Source organism: Herpailurus yagouaroundi, unplaced genomic scaffold (assembly GCF_014898765.1).
Source record: "Herpailurus yagouaroundi ecotype Mexico unplaced genomic scaffold, PumYag 308, whole genome shotgun sequence".
NCBI lineage: Eukaryota > Metazoa > Chordata > Mammalia > Carnivora > Felidae > Herpailurus > Herpailurus yagouaroundi.
Window position 1 is genome coordinate 4,542,990 of NW_024412525.1, and position 24,184 is coordinate 4,567,173.

Consider the following 24,184-nt stretch of genomic DNA (forward strand, 5'->3'; position numbering starts at 1 on the left):
GGGCAGAGAGAAAGAGGGAGAAACAGAATCTGAAGCAGACTCCAGGCTCTGAGCTATTAGCACAGAGCCTGATGTGGGCCTCGAACTCCTGAACTGCGAGATCATGACCTGAGCCAAAACTGGATGCTTAACTGACTAAGCCACCCAGGCGCCCCTGAGATGATCATTTGGTTGTTTTTTTTTTTTTTACCTTCATATTGTTATGTGGTGTATTATATCGATTGGTTTTTGTATATTAAACCACCCTTGCATTCTAGGAATAAACCCCACTTGGTCATGATGTATAATCCTTTTTAGTATGCTGCTGAATTTTGTTTGCTGGTATTTTATTGAGTATTTTTGCATTGGTATTCATAAGGGATAGTGGTCTATAGTCTCTAGTATCTTTGTCTAGCTTTGGTATCAGAATAATGCTGGCCTTAGAATGAGTTAGGAAATGTTTCCTACCCTTCTAATTTTTTTCTGAAAATGTTTGAGAAGGATTGGTGTTAGTTCTTTAAATATCTGATTGAATTTACCAATGAAACCTTTAGGTTCAGGAGTTTTCTTTATTGGGAGATTTTTTAAATTACTGATTCAGTCTCCTTACCAGTTATAGGTCTATTAAGATTTTCTATTTCTTCATGGTTTAATCTTGGTGGGTTTGTATTTCTAGGAATTTGTACATTTCATTCAGGTTATCCAATTTATTATAGTGGTTCATTTCTGTAGAATCAATAGTAATGTCTCCATTTCTGTTTTTTTGTTTGTTTTTTTTTAAGTTTATTTATTTTGAGAGAGAGAGTGTGGGAGGGGCAGAGAGAGATGGAGAGAGAGAGTCCCAAGCAGGCTCTGCACCATCAGCACAGAGCCAGTTGTGGGGCTTGAACTCACGAACTGTGAGATCATGACCTGAGCTGAAACCGAGTCAGACACTTAACCGACTGAGCCACCCAGGCGCCCCTCCATTTCTGTTTTTATAATTTGTGTCTTTTCTCTTTTGTTTTGAATCCATATAACTAAAGGTTTATCCATTTTGTTGATCTTTTCAGAGAACTAACTTTTGGTTTTGCTGATTTTCTCATTTTTCTGTACTCTTTTCATTTATCTCTGCTCTAATCTTTATTATTTCCTTCCTTCTGCTAGCTTTGGGTTTAGTTCCTTCTTTTCTTGTTCCTTAATTATAACGTTAGATTGTTGATTTGAGATTTTAAAATTGTTTTTAAGATTTTTTTTAATGTTTATTTATTTTAGAGCATAAGCAGAGGAGGGGCACAGAGACAGGGGGACAGAGGATTTGGAGTGGGTCTGTACTGACAGCAGCAGGTCTTGAACTCACAAACCCTGAGAACATGACCTGAGCAGAAGTTGGACACTTGACCGACTGAGCCACCCAGGCTCCCTGAGAGTTTTTTTATTATAAACATTTATACTTGTAAATTTCCTTCTTAACACTGCTTTCACTTCATCCCACAAGCTTTGGCATGTTGTGTTTTTGTTTTCATTCATCTGTGTTGTCTAATTTCCCTTGTGCTTTTGTCTTTGAGCCATTGTTGTTTAAGATTATATTGTTTAGGGGCACGTGGGTGGCTCAGTGGGTTGAGCATCCAATTTAGGCTTAGGTGGTGGTCTTGCAGTTCATGAGTTTGAGCCCCACATTGTGCTTGCTGCTGTCTGCACAGAGCCCCTTCGTATCCCCTGTCCCCCTCCCTCTGCCTCTCCCCCGCTTGTGCTCCCTTTCTCTCAAAAATAAACATTAAGAAATATATAAAAAATTAAAGAAATTTTTTAAAAAAGATTATGTTAATTTCTACAGATTTGTGAATTTTCCAATTTTACTTCTGTTGTTGATTTCTGACTATCCTGTGTGTGAAGGAAAATATGTTGTGCACCTAAGAAGAATATGTGTGCTCTTGTTGGGTAGTGTGTTCTGTATGTATCTGTTAGATCTAGTTATTGTGTTGTTTAAATACTGTTTCCTTATGTATCTTCTGTCTGGTTGTTCTGTCCATTACTGAGGGTAGGGTATTGAAGTCTCCAAACTGTTACTGTAGAGCTGTCTGCTTTTTCCTTTACTTCTGTTTTTGCTTCATGTATTTTGCTGGTATGTTATTAGGTGCCTAAATATTTATAATTGTTATATCTACTTGCTGTGTTATACTTTTATTAATGTGTGTAATAATTTTTTTTGTCTCCTGTAAACTTTTTTCATTTAATGTCCATTTCTCTGATATTAGTATACCTACCCTTTCTCTCTTTTTATTATTACTTGCATGGGCTATCTATTTCCATCCTTTTATATTCAATCTATTTGTGTTTTTGGATCTAAAGTGAGTCTCTGGTAGACAGATATATTTTGGATCATGTGTTTTTATATGTACTGCTGATCTTTGTTTTTTAATTGGAGAGTTTAATCCATTTACATTTAATTACTGATAGGGATTTCTGTCATTTTGCTGTTTGTTTTTCTGTACGCATTATAGCTTTTTTTTGTCTCACATTGCCTGCATTACTGTCATTTGTATTTAGTTGATTTTTTTGTAGTGAAGTGTTTAAATTCTTTTCTCATTTTCTTTTGTGCATATTCTGTGGGGGGTTTTTTTTGTGGTTACCATGGGGATTACACTGAATATCCTATTGTTGCAACATTCTAATTTGAATTTAACTAACTTAATTTCAATAACATACAAAAACTCTGCTCCTTTACAACTTTGTCCACACCCGTTTCAATTGTTAATATCACAAAATTGAATCTTTATACACTGTGTGCTCCCAGACATAAACTAGTAATTCTTTTAAATGCATTAGTCTCTTGGGGTGCCTGGGTGGCTCAGTCAGTTGAGCATCTGACTTCAGCTCAGGTCATGATCTCACAGTCCATGAGTTCAAGCCCCACGTCAGGCTTTGTGCTGACAGCTCAGAGCCTGGAGGCTGCTTCGGATTCTGTGTCTTCCTGTCTCTCTGCCCCTCCCTTGCTCATGCTCTGTCTCTCTTTCTCTGTCAAAAATAAATAAACATTTAAAAATAAATAAATAAATACATAAATAAATGCATTAGTCTCTTAAATTATATAGAAAACAACATATCGATTTATAAATCAAAATTACAAAAATACTAGTGTTTGGACTAATAATTTTTAAAAAATATATTAGTCTCTCTCTTAAAAACAGAACAAACTGAGGGTTGATGGGGGGTGGGAGGGAGGGGAGGGTGGGTGATGGGTATTGAGGAGGGCACCTTTTGGGATGAGCACTGGGTGTTGTATGGAAACCAATTTGACAATAAACTTCATATTAAAAAATATATATATATATACACATATATGTGTATATATATATGTATACATACATATATATATATATATATATATATATATATATATATATATATATATTAGTCTCTTAGATCATGTAGAAAACAAAATGGAGTTACAAACTTGTCAAAATAATACTAGCTTCCGGGGCACCTGCGTGGCTCAGTTGGTTAAGCATCTGACTTTGGCTCAGGTCATGATCTCACGGTCCGTGAGTTCAAGCCCCGCATCGGGCTCTGTGCTGACAGCTTGGAGCCTGGAGCCTGCTTCTGATTCTGTGTCTCCCTCTCTGTGACCCTCCCCCATTCATGCTCTGTCTCTCTCTGTCTCAAAAATAAACATTAAAAAAATAATAATAAAAAAAATAATACTAGCTTCCATAATTTTCCATGTATTTATTTTTATTGAGATCTGTATTTTTTCATATGGATTTGAGTTACTGCCTAGTGTTTCTTCATTTCACCCTTGAGCATATCTTTCAGGATAGGCCTAGTGATAAGAACTCTCTTAGCTTTTGTTTATCTAGAAATGTCTTAATTTCTCCCTCACTCTTGAAGGATAGTTTTGTCAGATATAGGAGTTTTGGTTGGCAGGTTTTTTTTCTTTTAACACTTTGAATATGTCAGCCCACTACCATCAGGCTTCCAAAGTTTCTGAGGACTCTCCTTTTTTCTTTCTTTTTTTAAAATAGGCTTGGGGCACCTGGGTGGCTCAGTCGGTAAAGCGGCCGACTTCAGCTCAGGTTATGATCTTGCAGTCTGTGAGTTCGAGCCCCGTGTCGGGCTCTGTGCTGACAGCTCAGAGCCTGGAGCCTGTTTCAGATTCTGTGTCTCCCTCTCTCTCTGACCCTCCCCTGTTCATGCTTTGTCTCTCTCTGTCTCAAAAATAAATAAATTTTTAAAAATAATAATAATAAAATAGGCTTCACACTCAGCATGGAACCCAACACAGGGCTTGAACTCACACCCTGAGCTGAGCTGAGATCAAGAGTAGGACACTTAACCAACTGAGCCACCCAGGTGCCCCTCTGCTCCTTTTCTTATTGAGGATCCCTTGTATGTGACAATTCACTTTCCTCTTGTTGCTTTCAAGATTCTCTTTAGCTTTTGAACGTTTGATTATAATGTATCTCAGGGTTGATCTCTGTGACTTCATCTTTATTGGAATTTGTTGAGCTTCTTGGGTATTTATTTTCATGTCTTTCATCAAATTGGTAACCTTTCAGCCATTACTTCTTCAGATAGTCTCTCTGCCCCTTTCTTCTCCTTCTGGGATTCCCACAATGTATATGTTGGTCCACTTAGTAGTGTCCCACAGGTCCCTCAGGTTCTGTTTTTATTCATTCTTTTTTCTTTCTGCTCCTCAGACTCAGTAGTTTCCATTGTCCTATCTCCAAGTTTTTTAATTCTTTGTTCTGCCTACTCAAATCTGCCTTTGAATCCCTCTAGTGAATTTTTCCTTTCAGTTATATTTTTAGCTCCATAATTTCTTTTTGGTTTCTTTTTAGGTTTCCTACTGCTTTGTTCATACATCATTTTCTTGTCTTTCTCCACATCTTTATTTAGTTCTTTGAGCATTGTTAATATTGCTTCAGCGTCTGGCTAGTAGATCTGTTATTAGGTCTTCTTCTAGGATAGTTTCTTTTGACTTAGTTTTTTCCCTTGAATGGGCCATGATTTACTGGTTTTTCTGTGTGTGCTTTGTGATTTTTTTGTTGACAACTGCATATTTAAATCTAATAATGTTATCTCTAGAAATCAGGTTCTTCCCTTCCCCAGGGATTATTGTTTTTAAAGTTATTTTGATGGTTTGGGTTTTATGTTGTTTTGTTTTCATTGTTATGGGCGGTCTCTGTGCCAAGGATCCGCCTGAGATGTAAACTTAAGGTCTTCTCAAATTGAGAAATAATGGCTGAAATTTTTCTAAATTTGATGACAACTATAAGCCCACAGATCCAAGAATCTCAATGTGTGCCAAACACACGAAACATGAAGGGAACTAAACCAAAGCACCTTTACTCAATTTCCTCAAGCCAGAGATAAAGAGAAAGTATTAAAAGCAGTCAGATGAAGACACATCACAGAAAGAGAAACAAAGATAAGGATGACAGCATGTTTCTCATCAGATACGGTAGAAGTATGAAGACAGTGGAGTAACATCTCGAAAGTGCTGAAAGAAAAGGGGCACCTGGGTGGCTCAGTCAGTTAAGCATCCAACTTCGGCTCAGGTCATGATCTTGTGGTTCATGAGTTCAAGCCTTGCATAGAGCTCTGTGCTGACAGCTCAGAGCCTGAAGCCTGCTTCAGATTCTGTGTCTCCCTCTCTCTTTGCACCCCCCTCTGAAAAATAAACATTTAAAAAATATTTTCAAAATAAAAAGTGCTCAAAAAAAAGAAAACAAACTCAGATTCTATACCCAGCAAACATATCCTTCAAAAACACTGGTGAAATAAAGGCTGCTTCACATATGGAAAAGTTCAAGGGATTCACCACAAGACTTGTACTACTAGAAGTGTTAAAGAAGGTACTTAAGGGATAAGGGGAAGGATAACAAATAGAAATCTGGGGCCACACAAAAGAATGATGAGTAAAAGTTTTCTTTAAAAGATAATTACTGGGGTGCATGAATGGCTTAATTGGTGAAGTGTCCATGAGCTCACAGTCGTGAGATCGAATCCTGCATCAGGCTCTGCACTGAGCATGGAACCTGTTTAAGATTCTCTCCCTGTCTCTCTCTGTGTCCTCCACTCATACAGGTGTGCACGCTCCCTCCCTTCTTTCCTCCCTCTCTCTCTCTCTCTCTCTCAAAAATAAACATTAAAAAAATACTGCTTAAAGGAAAAAGTAGTAAATTAATCATGAGGTTTTTAATAGATGTAAAAACAGAACAGTAGGACAAAGGCCAGGAAGGGGTAAAGGGAATCACTGGTGTAAGATTCTTACCCTGTGCGTAAAGTTGTATATTACTTGAATGTAGAATGTAATAATTTAAAGATTGGTGTATTTGAAAGGCCTAAGGCAGTTACAAAAATGAAAAAACTGATAAGCCAACAGAAGATATAATAGAATCATAAAAAGTTCTCAGTCTAAAAGAAGACAAAAGAGGGAACAAAGAAGGGCTGGGACAAATTGAAGACATGGCAAGATGGTACATTTAAGGCCAATCATATCAATAATCATACTTCATGAAAATTTTCCAAATACCTTAATTAATATCAGATGAGATAAAGCAAGATTCAATTATATGCTGCTTATAAGAAAACCACTTTAATAAGACTTAAATAGGTTAAGTGTAAAAGGATGAAAAAAGAAGCCCTGTTACGTCTACTATAAAGAAGGCTGGAGAGGCTGTATAAATAACAGATGAGGTAGATTTCAGAACAAAGCCATTACCGGGGAAAAGATGATCATTTCGTAAAGGGCAGAGGGTCAACTCTATAAGAGGTCATAACAATCTTGTGTATTTATGTGCCTAACAGCTTCAAAATACATGAAGCAAAAACTGACAAAATTGTGAGAAGAAACTGACAATTTTCACAATTACAGCCAAAATTTGAGTACCTCTCAATAATAAAATGTAGAAAAGTAATACACCTGAAACTAATATATGTCAATTACATCTCAATTTTCTGAAAAAGAAAACAATGATATAAAAATTTTGAACTATACTATCAATCGATTTAATGTACTTGACATTTATATAGTACTCAACAACAGCAGAAAATACTTTTTTCAAGTGCACAAGGGAACTTTATCGAGATAGGTCATATTCTGGACAACCGGGCAAGTATCAATACATTTAAAAGGATTCAAAATCATGCAAAATATGTTCTTTGACAAAATAAAATTTTAAATTAAATTTGACACTTAGAAATTGGTAATAGAACAGTTTCTGGGAAACCTCCAAATATATGGGAACTAAATAACACATTTCTACACAGCTCATCAATCAACAAAGAAACCTAAAGGGAAATTACAACTTATTTTTTAAAGTGCAAAGTGAAAACAGTATATCAGAATTTGGAGAATACAGCTAAAACAAAATTTAAATGACAATTTATAATGTAAATGCCTGTGTTTGCAGTCAAATGCTCTGTCCCTAAGCTATCTCCACTACCTGTGTTTGAAAAGAAGAAAGATCTCAAATCAATGACATAAGCTTCCACCTTAAACTAGAGAATAAAGAATAAATGAAACTCAAAGCAGAAGAAAGGAAATAGAAGTGTGGAGATCAGTGAAATTGGTAAACCTTTAGCTAGACTGATAGGAAAAAAGAAATAGCAAGAATTACTAATATCAGGAATGAGAAATGACTTAATTGTAGATATGTATTAGAATATTGTGGACAATAAATTTAATAATTTAAATGAAAGGGACAAATACCTCTATAGAGAAACCTACCAAAGCTCACTCAAGAAGAAATAGGGGGCACCTGGGTGGCTCAGTCAGTTGTGTTGGTTCTTGATTTCTGCTCAGATCATTATCTCACAGTTCGTGGGATTGAGCCCCGCATCCAGCTCTGCAGTGCAAAACCTGCTTGGGGTTCTCTCTCTCTCTCTCTCTCTCTCCCCCTTTCTCTCTCTCTCTCTCCCTTTCTCTCTCTCCCCCGCTCATGCACATGCTCTTTCTCTCTCAAAATAAATAAACTTAAAAAATAAAAAAGTAGGATGAGTCAACTAGACTTGTTATGGTGATTATTTCACAATATATACAATTATCAAATCATGAAGTTTTTACTATAATGTTATATGTCAATTATATCTTATTTTTAAATGATAAAAAGTGAGAAATAAGTTTCTTCATTATCTGTGTAACTATTAGAGTTTGAAGTTATAATTAGAAACCCCACAAAGAAAACACCAGGCCCAGATGGCATTTCTAGTGAATTCTTCCATATATTTAAGGAAGGAAAAAAACCCATTCCTCACAAAGTCCCTTAGAAAATTGAAGACGATGGAACACTCCCTTACTCTAGGAAACCAATTAGTATAATTGTCCACACTAACGGACTGTCAAAGAAAAAAACATTATCTTCTCAACACTTGCACAAAAAACATTGACAGACTTATAACATCCATTCTTGATAAACTCCCAACAAACTAGGAATCATCATTTATGAAAAGCCTACACCAAACATCATGTTTAATGTTGAAAGACTGCTTTCCCTGTACAATCAGAAAGAAGGCAATGCTCTCACCTCTGGCCTCTGCTGGCACCTCTTCTGTTCAATATAGTACTGAATGTTCTACCAGTGCAGTGAGGCAAGAGAAAGAAATAATGAGCCAAGGTAGAGAAATAGGAAATGGATTTTCCCTCTTACCTGCAACAACTGAAAAACAAGACTAAATACATGAAACAGTGGTTTTCAAGACATTAGGCATCAGACAACTATACAGCAATGTTTGGTTATGGGGAAACAAATACGGCCCTACTAGTTGGCCCAGCTTACTGCCTGAATATAGTTGCCAGGTTGCAGGGAGGGGGACCCCAGGTATAATCTGGACATCGCCCTGTATCAAAGAGAGGAAATTCGGTTACTGGCAGGCCAAGGTGGTTGGAATTCTCAGGGTAAAATATCCAACAGGACAGAGACACATAAAGAATACTCTGGATTTGGCAGTTTTCCTCAGCTGAGAACATGCATCTAAACAAAAAACCCAAAGACTTGGAAATAAGTCAAAGAAAGGAGGGCCTTGCCTCTTCAGTGTGTTCCCAGAGCATTGTTTAACAGACCCATCCAAAGTTTATGGACTTCATTTTTTTCTTTTTTTATGTTTATTTATTTTGAGAGAGAGTGCACATGTGCTGGGAAAGGGCAGAGAGAGAGGGAATGAGAATCCCAAGCAGGCTCTGTACTATCAGCACAGAGCCCAGTGAGGGGCTCTATCTCACGAACAGAATCATGAGATCATGACCTGAGCTGAAATCAAGAGTTAGACGCTTAACCAGCTGAGCCACCCAGGCACCCCTCAAGGTTTATGGACTTCTTTAGGATTACTGTACCTGTATCTGATGTTACTGTTTACCATCTGTAGAGCCCAAACTGTGGAGCTCCATGTTAACTTGTAGGTTTCTATTCAGTAGAAAAAGGCTGTGGTTTTAGTGTCCTGAAACTCATTTACCAGTTTTAGTATGTAACCTAGCACTCTTAATCTAGCAGTCTTTTTAAAAATAAAATATCTACATAAATACACAACTCCTCCAATACTCTCGGAACCAGTTTTACTATCCTGGGCGCATCATTAACTAGTTAATAAGTTTTTGACATGGCTTTATTTTATTATTTGTATGAAAGCCATATTTTCAACTTTTTGAATATTTTACTTTGATAGGGTTCCACTGAGATGCCCAAGTGGACACTTATACCAGAGTCAGTTAAGGAGTGCTGCTAGAAGTGCATCTCATGGAATATTTAAGCCCTTACATACCTTTTTCTTCTTTTCTTTTTTCAAGTGTGTCTGTGTGTGTCTGTGTATATGCACACATGTACCCTGAGAATAAATCCCAAAGGAAATAGAACTATTTATTTTTGATCTCTCTTTTTATTCCTGGCCCTGTGTTTTTCTTTTTGTTTCTGGTTCTTGACCAAAGTTGGTTCTAGTTCTGACTTGCAACATAGTTGATAAACTATTTTCAATTGGTGATAGCAACAAGTGGGGATCTGATGTTATGGCCTGAAATTTTGGTCATCAATATCAGCATGGTATTTCATTAGCTAATGGATGGGAGACTATGGCTTGTTACTCATTTTTCTTTTTGAATGTGTTCCTATTAGTGAGGTCATATCAATTAAGAAGATACTTTGTGAACACTGGAAAATATCTCTTTGAGATCAGGACTGATGATATTTTGTGTTCTGTTTACTTTGACCTATAGCTGTAATTGTAGAACTAAAGCTTTCTGTGATTCTGTGTGCCTTTATGAGAAAATGCCTTGCCTCTCATATAAATTTGTAACATTTTCTTATCTCTGAGTATATTAATAAGTTATACTCTTCATTTACACAATACAAAGCCACCACATGTAATTCCTTTTTTTAATTTAAATTTTAATTTTTTTAAATTAACATCCAAATTAGTTAGCATATAGTGAAACAATGATTTCAGAAGTAGATTCCTTAATGCCTCTTACCCGTTTAGCCCTTCCCCCCTCCCACAACCCCTCCAGTAACCCTCAGTTTGTTCTCCATATTTATGAGTCTCTTCTGTTTTGTCCCCCTCCCGGTTTTTATATTATTTTTGCTTCCCTTCCCTTATGTTCATCTGTTTTGTCTCTTAAAGCCCTCATATGAGTGAAGTCATATGATTTTTGTCTTTCTCTGACTAATTTCACTTAGCATAATAGCCTGCAGTTCCATCCACGTAGTTGCAAAGGGCAAGATTGCATTCTTTTTGATTGCCAAGTAATACTCCACTGCATATATATACCACATCTTCTTTATCCGTTCATCCACCGACGGACATTTGGGCTCTTTCCATACTTTGGCTATTGTCGATAGTGCTGCTATAAACATGGGGGTGCATGTGTCCCTTCGAAACAGCATCGCTGTATCCCTTGGATAAATACCTAGTAGTGCAATTGCTGGGTCGTAGGGTAGTTCTATTTTTAGTTTTTTGAGGAACCTCCCTACTGTTTTCCAGAGTGGCTGCACCAGCTTGCATTCCCAACATGTAATTCCTTTTTATCCTGTCACCTCTTGGATGCCTTTGTGAAGGTTGTATGTGTAGATGTGTATGCAGCTGCGTATGGATATGTTTTGTATGTGTACAACATTTTGGGTTGTTTTTAGTGGGAGGGGTTGGGGTTGCCAAATAAAATTAGAGGGCAGCAATTTAATTTGGATTTCAGATAAACAATATTTTTTCAGTATAAATATATCTGAAATTCACATTTAACTGGGCATCTTGTTTCTTTGCTACATCTGGCAACCCCGAGGGCAATGGGGATCAATTCAAATAATCTAGACTACCATCACTAGAAACAAACATCATTTCTTTTTTCAAATTCTTTTTTTTTTTTTTAATTTTTTTTTCAACGTTTATTTATTTTTGGGACAGAGAGAGACAGAGCATGAACGGGGGAGGGGCAGAGAGAGAGGGAGACACAGAATCGGAAACAGGCTCCAGGCTCTGAGCCATCAGCCCAGAGCCCGACGCGGGGCTCGAACTCCCGGACCGCGAGATCGTGACCTGGCTGAAGTCGGACGCTTAACCGACTGCGCCACCCAGGCGCCCCTCTTTTTTCAAATTCTTAATCTTTGGCTAGAAATTTCAAAGGCATTTAAATAATTAATTTTTTAAAAGATTATTCTTGTTTGTTATTTTAGTTTTGAAGGGAATAGCTCTAGCTTTTATCCATTAAATAGAATACTGGCTCTTGAGTTGAAATACAGTTTTTTATACTACGGATTGTGTAATGAAGAATTACCCAAAGAGATGTCTAGCTTCTGCCCTTTGATACCAGAAGGTGATTTCTGGGATCTGATCGACAGGAATGTCCTGCCTGATGGGAATGTCTTTGTTAGCTGGGGGCTTAGAACAAAAAAAAAAAAAAAAAAGTTTAACACTGTGGTTTATGTGGTTATGTGGTTTATGGCTGTGGGCCATACTATATTAGTTCCAACTTCCAGAAGAATTGATGACTAAAGGTATTATCTCAACCTTGGGAGGGAATGAAAATTAAGAATTAGCCAGGTGAGCTAAGCCTTAATAAAATCAAGCCTTAATAAAAATTCTGGACACCAAAGGTTAATAAGCTAAGCTTCTCTGGTTGGCAGTATTGTGTGTATATGGTCACACATTGTGACAAGAAGGAAGTAACACCATATATGATTCCATGGGGACAGATGAGTAGAAGCTCTGCATGTAACCTCCTCCTTGAGTCTGCCCTGTGCATCTCTTCCCTTGGCCGATTTTGATTTAAATCTTTACTCTAGGGGTGCCTGGGTGGCTCAGTTGGTTAAGCGTCCAACTCGTGAACTCCGTTCAGGTCATGATCTCACGGTTTGTGAGTTCGAGCCCTGCGTCAGGCTCTGCACTGATGGCACAGAGCCTGCTTGGGATTCTGTCTCTCCTTCTCTCTGCCTTTCCCCCACTTTTGTGTGTATGTGTGCATGTGTGCAATCTCTCTCTCTCTCTCAAAATAAATAAATAAACTTTAAAAAATAAAATAAATCTTTACTCTGTAACAAACTGTAATTGTAAGTATAAAAGCTTTCAGGGAGTTCTGTAAGTCCTTCTAGGGAATTACCAAAGCAGAAGATAGTTTTCAGAACCCCCCAAATTTACAATGGGTGTGAATTAGTAAGTCTAGTCTTGTGGGTACTGTTCCTTCAAACTACAGTTGGATTAACTCTGGATAGGATATATTTATACTGTTGATAAGAACATTAGTGAATTTTATTATGCCTTCTTTTCAAACTTCCATTGAAATAATTAGTAAACTTATCTGATGGATTTTGTTTTTTTTTTTATTTTTATTTTATTTTTTTTTTTCAACGTTTATTTATTTTTGGGACAGAGAGAGACAGAGCATGAACGGGGGAGGGGCAGAGAGAGAGGGAGACACAGAATCGGAAACAGGCTCCAGGCTCCGAGCCATCAGCCCAGAGCCTGACGCGGGGCTCGAACTCACGGACCGCGAGATCGTGACCTGGCTGAAGTCGGACGCTTAACCGACTGCGCCACCCAGGCGCCCCATCTGATGGATTTTAAACAATAAACTCTATGCCCATCCTGGGGCTCAAACTCATTACCTAGATTGAGTCGCATGCTCTACCAACTGAGCCAGTCAGGTGCCCCTAGAGCTTTTTTTAATATTAATCTGTCATAAGGATGGACGCAGGCTTTGTGGAACCTGAAACTTCTATAATTTGGGTGAATCTTTTTAAAAAGTATATAAAATTATAAATATGGAATCATACATAGAAATGAACATTTATTTAGAATGAAAAAAGAAGTAAAATATTTTAACTTGACCACACAAAATCATAAAATCTATAAAACAACATAATATTTTTATTAACTAATAATTGAATCACTTCTATAATGCTTTTTTTCCTGCAACTCTTTGATTGCTTCTTAATATAAGCTTTTGTAATATTTTCTATTAAGTAAATAGACAAATCATTCTTTTCTCTTTCATGGTTGTTTGAAATTTATTTTGAGTGTTTAAAAAAGTTTCTTCAGCTTTGCAATTTGTCCTTAATAATACCATATAGTCTCTTAAAATGTCAAGTTTGCTAAAATCTCTAGCAAGTTTCTTTCGTACATAATCTCCAGATTTCAGGGTGTTTCAAATTTTCTTGTGCAATAACTAATCCTAAAGTACTCTTTGTATTAATGACACTAATGCCATAGATATCTTCCTCTAGTGAGTATTATGAGTTATGTTCTCTTTGTAGTCAATTCAGCAACAAATTGAAAGCTAGTTCTAATATGTTTATATGATTCATTTCCCTTCATTGATTGGATTAATAAATAATCCAAGAAACTACCTCTATTTGAAATTTAGCTCATACTCTTAAAAAATTAATGATTATAGCAGCACCTGGGTGGCTCAGTCGGTTAGGTGTCTGACTTCAGCTCAGGTCATGATCTCACGGATCGTGGGTTCGAGCCCCATGTCAGGCTCTGTGCTGACAGCTCAGAGCCCGGAGCCTGCTTCAGATTCTGTGTCTCCCTCTCTCTCTGCGCCTCCCCCACTTGTACTCTGTGTCTCTCTCAAAAATAAACATTTAAAAAAATTAATAATTTTGATATGATATAAAAATGTTCCTGTTATAATTCACTTCTTAATTAAAAAAATACAAATTTGCTGATTCCATAGCTGCTCTTTATTGCTTTTATTTCCTAATCTGAATTTTCCTTTGATTTTTTAATGTATAAATTTAAAGATGACAAAATTCATCTTTTTATAAATCCAAATTAGGAAGCTAACATTTTTCACTTTATTAAAATATTTCAAAATATCTCTTCAAATTGCAATGGAAATGTTATATTAAGCTTTATACCACAAGTCATTCCCATCAAAAAAGAGGGGAAAAAAATCTATGGTACATTTGATATTGCATATGTTGCATTGTCAGTATGTTTCTGACAGGAGTATCTTTGCTTTCAATTAGGTCTTCATGAGACTGGAATCCTCTATTGACAATTTTATGTGACCTTTAACATGTACCTTCCTGTGTCTATGCCAGGTATATTGGCATGGTAGGTTTTAGGAGTGTTCCTGGATGCGTTCCTTCACTGGGAGGGTTAGCAATAATTTAACTGTGCGCAAAAGCAACTCAACTGCATACAGTATCTCACCTAACTAAAGTATACCCCCGGCTCAACTTCTTAGCCACATCCAAAAATATCTGTGACCTGATACAAGGGGATATGTGATAAAGGGAAAATCTAAGTGGAAAGAGACAATAATCTTAACCTTGATTTTTGCAAATTAAAAATATATTTGATCATGTAAAAATTGCTTGGGTCCCTCCTAGGACCTTGGAAGGGCCTGTATATGTGAGAAGGCCTGAAGCTTAAGCTTTATCTTCATGTTGTTTTTTTTTGTAATTTTAATTTAATTTAATTTTTTATTTTCAGAGAGAGAGCATGTGAGTGGGGGAGAGGGGCAGAGAGAGAGAGAGAATCCCAAGCAGGGAGAGAGAGAGAGAGAGAGAGAGAGAGAGAGAGAGAGAGAGAGAGAATCCCAAGCAGGCTCAATGCTTAGCATGGAGCCTGAGGCGGGGCTCGATTCCATGACCCTGGGATCGTGACCTGAGCTGAAATCAAGAGTTGGACGCTCATTGATCTTCACTAATGGAGGCACCCCTTCATGGTTTTTAAAAAAAAATTTTAAGGGGCGCCTGGGTGGCTCAGTCCGTTAAGCGTCCAACTTCATCTCAGGTCATGATCTCACGGTCTGTGAGTTTGAGCCCCATGTCGGGCTCTGTGCTGACAGCTTAGACCCTGGAGCCTGCTTCTGATTCTGTGTCTCCCTCTCTCTCTCTCTGCCCCTCCCCCACTCATGCTCTGTCTCTCTCACTCTCAAAAATGAATGAATGTTAAAAAAATAAATAAAATAAAATTATAAAAAAAATTTTAAGTAAGTCTCTACATCCAACGTAAGGCTTGAACTCACAGCCCTGAGTTCACAAGTCATGTGCTCTATCAACTGAGCCAGCCAGGCACCCCTTTAAATGTTTTACTTTCAAAATTCATGTGCATTTTGCTTATATATTATTCCATTTATGTTCATCACTATTTAACATGCAAAGAATGTTTTTAAAAACTTAACTCACCTTCAGTGCCCACTCTTTGAAAGGGGGGGGAGGGAGGGAAAGGAAACAGTAAAGCCAGTGTTTCAGTTTTGTCATTGCTTCGCATACTTATAATTTCTTTTCCTGTCTTTTCTCCTTGGGTTTATCATTTGAGAATATGATATTTTCTGGAAATGTGCAAGGAACACAAAAACCAAGTCGCAGTAGCTTAAACAAATATAAATTTATTTATCCCACAAGAAGAAATCTGAGGTAGGTAGTCCAGTTATCGGCCATTCATTGGTATATGGCACTTACCAGTATTGAATAGATACTGATGAGAGATACATGACGATGCCATTCAGATACCCAGGCTGCCTTCATCTTTCCTGCTGCTTCCCTTGTCACGCAGGGCATTATCCTTGTGCCTATCCCCTTGTGATCACAAGAAAGGAATGCTGGCCTGCTAGGAAAATGGAGGGAGTCTGAAGGAGCATACCTTCTGGGTCTGTCCTTTTTAAAAAAGCATTCTCGGGGCACCTGGGTGGCGCAGTCGGTTAAGCGGCCGACTTCAGCCAGGTCACAATCTCGCGCTCCATGAGTTCGAGCCCCGCGTCGGGCTCTGGGCTGATGGCTCAGAGCCTGGAGCCTGTTTCCGATTCTGTGTCTCCCTCTCTCTCTGCCCCTCCCCCGTTCATGCTCTGTCTCTCTCTGTCCCAAAAATAAATAAATGTTGAAAAAAAAATTAAAAAAAAAAAAAAGCATTCTCAGGGGAGCCTGGCTGGCTCAGCCAGTTGAGCGTCTGACTCTTGATTTCAGCTCAGGTCGTGATCTCACAGTTTGGTTTATGTGGTTGAGCCCTGCCTGGGGCTCTGTGCTGGCAGCAGTGGAGCCTGCTTGGGATTCTCTCTCCCTCTCTCTCTCTGCCCTTCCCCCGCTTACGCATGCATGTGCGCTCTCTCTCAAAATAAATAAACATTGGAAGGGAAAAAAAAAAAAGGTCCTAGCATACATTTAAAACAATAATAAAAAAAATGAAAGATGAAAAGCATTCTCAAGAGTTTATACCCAAAGATTTCTTTATATGCTTTATTAGCCACAACCAAGTGTCATTTTCACTCCTAGATATAAGGATGTCTGAGAAAGAGTATCAGGCTGGTTGGGCTGTCATAACAAAATACCGCAAACTGGATGGCTTAAACAACAAATTTATTTTCTCACAGTTGCAGAGTCTAGATATCCCAGATCAAGATGCTACCAGATTCTATTTCTGGCAATAGCTCTCTTCCTGGCTTTCAGGAGGCTGCCTTCTTATGTCCTCACATGCCCTTTCTTCTGTGTGTGCAAGGAAAGAGCTGTCTGGTGTCTTATCCTCTTTTTATAAGGATACTAGTTCTATTGGATTAGAGCCCTCACCTTATGATCCCATCCTCACTATCTCCTTAAAGGCTCTACCTCGTTTGTCGTCATTTTGGAAGGCATTGTCACTGTATTTCCCTGTGGCAGTGTTTCTTTGGATTAACCTATGTATTTGCCACTTTGTTCTTCCATTATTGTCTTTCATTTTAGACCATCTGTGATCACTTTCTTTCTGTCTAAAGTGCACACTCTAGAATTTCCTGTAATGAAGATCTGTGGTGGCAAACTCTGTCTTTGTCTGAAAAATGTTTTCATTTAACCTTTGTGGCTTTTTAAAAAATGCTTATTTTTGAAAGAGAGCGAGCGCAAGCAGGGACGGTGCAGAGAGAGACGGGGGAACAGAGGGTCTGAAGTGGATTCTGCACCAACTGCAGAGAGCCCTACACGGGGCTCAAACTCATGAACTGTGAGATCATGACCTGAGCTAAAGTCAGATGCTCGACTGACTGAGCCACCCAGGCACCCCTAGCCTTTGTTTTTAAAGATATTTCCACAGGCCACAGAATTTTAGTAAGTTACTTTTTTTTTAAGTTTATTTATTTTGAGAGAGAGAGTGTGTGCGTGCATGCTGGGGAGGGGCAGAGAGAGGGGGAGAGAAAGAATCCCAAGCAGTTAGTGCAGAGCCTGATGCAGGGCTCGAGTGCATGAACAGTGAGATCATGACCTGAGCCGAAATCAAGAGTCAGATGCTTAACCAACTGAACCACCCAGGCGCCCCCGAAAAGTAACAGTTGCTTTGTTCAGTGCATTAAACACTTTAGAAATATTACTTCATTAACTTGTAGCTTCCATTGTTACTATTGATAAGCCATCTGTCATTCTAATTGTGACGTATTCGAAGCTAATCTCTCTTTTTTTAGCGGCTGCCTCAAATGTAGTTTTGTTTATTTCTTTTTGTTTTTTACTGTTGTTCTGTCATTTCCCTGTCGTAGGTCTGGGTATAACTTTTTTACTCATTCTGCTTGGAATTCATTGGATTTCTTGCATCTGTGAATTGAATTCTTTCTTTAGTTCTAAAACATTGTTAGCCATTATTTCTTCAATTATTTCCTCTACTCCATTTCCTTAATATCCTCCTTGACTATTTTGAATAGTCATATGTTAGACCCTTACACTATATCCTTCATTACCGTTTGCATATTTACCATCTTTTTTTTCTTTGTTCCGTACGATTTTTTCAGGTTTATCTTCTAGTTCATTATTTTTGTCTGTGTCTGAAAAGCTATTAGACCTATTCAGAAAACAATTTTTGTAATTTGTTACAGATTTTATTTTTAAGTGATCTCTATACCAACATGGGGCTCGAACCCCCAAACCCGAGATTAAGAGTCACACTCTCTACCAGCTAAGCCAGCTAGGTGGCCCAGAACATTTTTAGTTTTAATTATTACTTTTTTTAGTTCTTGGTTTCTTTTAGATATGTTGGTGTTTCCTATTTGGTGCCTGATAATTCTAATATCTGATGTCTTTGCAGTTCTGATTTTCCTGTCTTTCCTGCTGGCTCTTGCTCCTGGTGCTTTCTTTCCTGGTTGTTTTGTGACTTGTGTTTGTTTCATTATATTGTTGTTTGACTGTGAACTGATTTAAAAACATTTCTTTCTCCTTTGGGAAATCTTTAAGGCCTGGGATGAAGATGAGTTCCTTCCAGGAGATTTGCTTTTGCTTCTTTTGGGCACGTGAGGGCATCATTGTACTACTACTATTAAACCTAATTTTTGGCTTAAGACTCTTTTCAGGTATCTAGGTTGTATGTGTTGGGCTACAAACCTGCACTGGAGTAGCTCTTGGTTACAGATTCTTGGGGGAGATAATCTCCTCCTCTTCCTGACCCAGCACCAAGTTTTGAGCAGTTTTTGTTGTAGACCTCTGGTGGTGATAGTTGGGCAGGGAATAGATGAATTCTAATTGGCTTCAATCTGAGAGTGTAACACTTTGAGGATTCAGCCTTATGGGAGGTGGGAGGAGAATCTCCTTTTAGAGTCCCTATTTTAGGCAGTCCTGGGCTTTTGTTTTTAATTCACAGGGGACAAAGTTCTATTAAAAGTGAACTATAAGCTTTTCCAGTTTGGGTAGATTTCTTTCATGTCTTCATCCCTACTATAATTTATCTTATTTTATTAGCCAAAATATACCACCACCATCCGGGGGCGCGGCCCCCCCCACACACACATTTTAACATCTCTGAAATCTATATAGCTCTTAAACTGATGGCATCCTGGATTGGCTGGCAGCCAAGGTCAGGCATAACATAGATGTATTGTTTATGTGTGTATGAATATCAAAAGCGAAGCATCAAATCTTGCAGAATAACCACCAGTGGCTTGGAAGAAAATCTTGAGGCTGATGGTGGAGCATTCTTTTAACTCCTAGGAATCAAATGTCTGTGGAGGGGAACTGTTCTTAGAATGAATCAGACACATTCAGCAGCATTCCTGAAACATGAGTCAGAAGTTGGTTGGTGCTACATAACTGCAAAGTCAGGCTGGAGAGTCCAGTGCCACCTGGTTTTCATTTTTTTAAGGATTATTTTATGAAATAATAAATCGCTTGTGTTCTTGATGGCACAGAGCGTTGTGCGGAAGAGGAAGATTAAATGAGGAAGTTTTAGGCAAATGATTTTTTCACTTATATTTTGCTGTTTATAAATACCTAAGAGTAATTTATACTTAAAATAGATGACTAAGCCTAAAATATCTCTTTCTGTTCATGAGTTCGAGCCCTGCATTGGGCTCTGCTCTTGTCAGCTTAGTCTCTTTCTCTCTCCCTCGCTCGCTGCCCCTCTTCAGCTCGCACACACTCTCTCCCTCTCAAAATAAATAACTAAACTTTAAAAAATTAAATATCTCTTTCAGTAAGTACAAAACTTACTGATTATAAAACTTATTAATTATAAGAAAGCATTACGTTATAGTTTGATGGCTTGTATCCCTTTTTTAGTAGTGAATAAAGCAGTGGTATCTCTTTCAACCAATAATGCCTTAGAATAAAGGTAATAAAATTAAGTAATCTTTCATTTCTTGTCAGCTTCTGAGTACATTGGAGACTTTTTAAAAATCCAGTAATTTAAGATGGTAGCTGTACTTGTGGTGAGCGTAGCACATGGTATAGACTCGTTAAATCACTATGTCGTACTCCTGAAACCAATGTAACATTGTGTGTGTGTTGACTGTACTTCAATTTTCGAAAAAACCCACTGATTTTCGTTGCTTTTAGCAGGTGGGACCGTCTTCTTGTGTGTAGTCTACTATACTAACAGAAATGTAAGTCTTGTTTTACTCTTATCATCAGAAAGCATACAATATTTCCAAAGACATCATTTGTTTTTGAGAGGGTCTTTCAAAAGGAGAGGGAGAGAACTATAGTAAAAGACAGGGTTTTTCTTTAGGACAGGGAAAATTTTACCATGTTCATATATTACTTACCTCCTTATTTCTAACAATTTGTGTCTATTTTTCTCTTTTTTTAAGTTACATTGCCTTTTTAAAAAAAACTTTTCAAATGCTTATTTATTTTTGAGACAGAGAGAGATAGAGCATGAGTGGGGGAGGAACAGAGAGACAGGGAGATAACAGAATCTGAAGCAGGCTCCAGGCTCTAAGCTGTCAGCACAGTGCCTGATGCAGGGCTTGAACTCATGAACCGTGAGATCATGACCTGAGCTGAGCCACCCAGGCACCCCTATTTTTCTCTCTTCTTGATTACATGTGCGGGAGCCTTGTCTATTTCATAGTGTTTACAAAATCAAATTGCTTTTACTTCCAATTAACTTTATTTTGGTTTTAACCAGCCCCATTCTTTACTTTTGGGGATTTTGTTGCTTTTATATCCAATCTCTTTGCTGTCTTAAAAAATATGATATTTGAAACTATACATTTTCCTCCAAATACTGCTTTGACTTTCCCACAAAGATTTAGATAGGTTGCTATTTTTATTATTATTTTTAAAAGAAGTAACTAATCATAATTGCTGATATTTGCCGTATACTTTTATGGCCTGCAAAAGCAGTCTGTTTACATTTCTCTTTCTTTTTGTCCAAGTTCTTATTTGTGGAAACTTTATTTTACAAATGACTGGGGACTCTTTATAAGAAAACATGAATGCAGTTAATGTTTAACTACAGATAAAAACATATAGCCTATTAAATATTTTGTTGTCTTTAATGAGACTTTTCTCAATAATCTAATATGTTCAATTTCTATATGTGAACATATATAGCCATTATTTGTAGAATATAAAATCTGCAATAATGTTCTTCATTATGAATTATAGTGTTTAGATCCTTTCCAGCTCTTTTTTTTTTTTAATATTTATTTATTTTTGAGAGAGAGAGAAACAGAGTGCAAATGGGGAGGGGTTAGAGAAAGAGGGAGATACAGAATCTGAAGCAGGGTCCAGGCTCTAAGCTGTCAGTGCAGAGCCACAGGATCCTGACCTGAGCTGAAGTCAAACACTTAACCGACTGAGTCACCCACGCCCCCCGATCCTTTGTAGCTTTACATATATTATAGCCTTAATCTGTCATTGATATTGAAGAATTAAAATTTTCCATTGTAATTGTATTTTTATAATTTTCACATGACATGGGTATTAATCTACATGATATAATTAGCTGTCATGTTGGTCCATATAAATTCTTTATTATTTTATTCATTATTGACTACCTTTTATCATATGCAGTAACCACCTGCCTTAAGTGCTTTTTTGCCCTAAATTCTGTTTCATCTGATATTAATATTGCTATTGCTGCTTTCCTTTTTTGTCAGTGTAGTTTATTTTTGCCCATTCTTTGATGTTTAGCTTTCCCAGGCCTCTTGGCCTCTACGTATCTATGTTAGTAATATATTATTTCATTGATTTTTAAATAATTTATGCTTTTTTTCCCTTCTAATAGCAAGGTTTCTACTACTTAGGATAATTTTAATTGTTATTCTTGGTTTATTTTACTTTCTATTTATGCTTCCTAACTTTTATTCTTGCTTCTTCAATTCTGCCTCTTCTATGAGTTTTACTTTGTTTCCTTTTGCCTTTTAAGTCAATCTGACAGGGAAACTTAATAGCTAAAACAACAAACATTTATTATCTCGCCCAGTTTCTGAAAGTCAGGAATCTAGGAGGGGTTTAGCTGGGCAGGTCTGAATAGGGTGTGCTTGAGATTACAGTCTACAAGTCACCTGATGCTTCAGTCCTCTGAAGACTTGATTGGATGCTGGGAAGTTTGCTTCTAAGCTCACTCAGATAGCTGTGCTCAAAGACCATAGTTCATTGGTGGCTATTAGCTGGAGGCCTTGCTCCTTCCCACGTGGCCTCTCCACAGGATTATTCGGGATCTAGCAGATGGCTTCCCCCAGAGCAAATGGTCCAAGAGAGCGAGAAGGATCAAGGTGGAAGCGCTAATATCTTTTATCACCTAACCTTCCAAATGATAACTGTCACTTTTGTTGTATACTGTTGGTCACACAGACCAATCCTGGTACTGTGGGAAGGGACAGCACAAGGACGTAAATACAGGAGGCAGGGAGATCGGGAGCTATCTTGGAAGCTGGCTACCACAAACACCCAATTTTTAACTCCACCAGTAAATATCTGGAGTCCAAAAACATTCTTAACTCTATTTGCCTGTTTATAGGTATCTAATAAAATATAACTCTGGCTATCATATTGTAAAATAAGCATTTGCCGCCTTATTCTCCTTCTCCTCCTCCTCCTCCTTCTTCTTTAATTTTTAATTTTTTAAAATTTACATCCGAATTAGTTAGCATATAGTGAAACAATGATTTCAGGAGTAGATTCCTTAATGCCCCTTCCCCATTTAGCCCATCCCCCCCTCCCACACCCCCTCCAGTAAACCTCTGTTTGTTCTCCATTTGTAAGAGTCTCTTATGTTTCGTCCCCCTCCCTGTTTTTATATTATTTTTGTTTCCCTTCCCTTATGTTCATCTGTTTTGTCTCTTAAAGTCCTCATGAGTGAAGTCATATGATTTTTGTCTTTCTCTGACTGACCACTTTCACTTAGCATAATACCTTCCAGTTCCATCCACATAGTTGCAAATGGCAAGATTTCATTCTTTTTGATTGCCGTGTAATACTCCACTGCATATATATACCACATCTTCTTTATCCATTCATCCATCGGTGGACATTTGGGCTCTTTCCATACTTTGCTACTGTTGATAGTGCTGCTATAAACATGGGGCTGCATGTGTCCCTTCGAAACAGCACACCTGTATCCCTTGGATAAATGCCTAGTAGTGCAATTGCTGGGTCGTAGGGTAGTTCTATTTTTAGTTTTTTGAGGAACCTCCATACTGTTTTCCAGAGTGGCTGCACCAGTTTGCATTCCCTTTTTTTTTTTTTAATGAGAGAGAGAGAACCCCAAGCAGACTCCACACCCAGTGCAGTACCTGATGCAGGGCTTGATCCCCAGCCCCTGGGACTGTGAGCTGAGCCAAAATCAAGAGTCAAACGCTCAACCCAGGCACCCCAACCATTTGGCTTCTTTACCTTTTGACTTTCTCATACTTTCTCATTCTTTTTTTTTTCTTCTCATTCTTAATTAATTTGCTGTGAGTCTTTATAATTTAGGAAATCAGTCTCTCTTCCATACCCTTTTTCTAATATTATATCAGTGAAGAAGACTTAACCAACAACTGTAGCTAACGTCTCTGTGTCAAATTGCCACCAGAGAAAGAGGGCCAGTAGGAGATATATATTAATAGATTTATTACAAGGAATTGGCTTTTGCAGTTGTGAGGGCTGGCTAGAAAAGTCTGAAATCCATAAGGTAGGTCATCAGAGAGGCCACGCTGGAACTCTCTGGCAAGCCAAGGCTTTAATTCACAGGTGGAATTTCTTCCAAGCTTTGCTCTCAAGAGATTTCAACTGATGGAATCAGGCCCAGCCAGATAATCTAAGTAATCTCTTTTACTTAAAGTTAACTGATTATGAACTGTAGACACATCTACAAAATACCTTCCCAGTAATACCTAATGTAGTATTTGAGTGAATAACTGGGGGTTATCCTAGCCAAGTTGGCATGTAACATACCACTTTTCTTCAAAATCACTTTTCTTGAAACAGTAGCTTCCAGAGGCCTTGGTGTTCTTGAAGATATCAAATATGAAAAGATATATGCCTCCATATGTCTCCTATTTTGCCAAACTAATGTTAGTTTCCTGGCCCATTTGTTTACTAATGAAACTTATGTTTGAATGAAGTGTGTTTTTTCA

The 24,184-nt window shown here is 37.7% G+C and overlaps 1 protein-coding gene across 2 annotated transcripts in view; it reads left to right on the forward strand.

Moving 5' to 3' along the window:
* Positions 1–24,184, forward strand: part of SNRPE (small nuclear ribonucleoprotein polypeptide E) — a 102,532-nt gene that overhangs the window by 20,980 nt on the left and 57,368 nt on the right. The gene's annotated exons all lie outside the window — the stretch shown is intronic.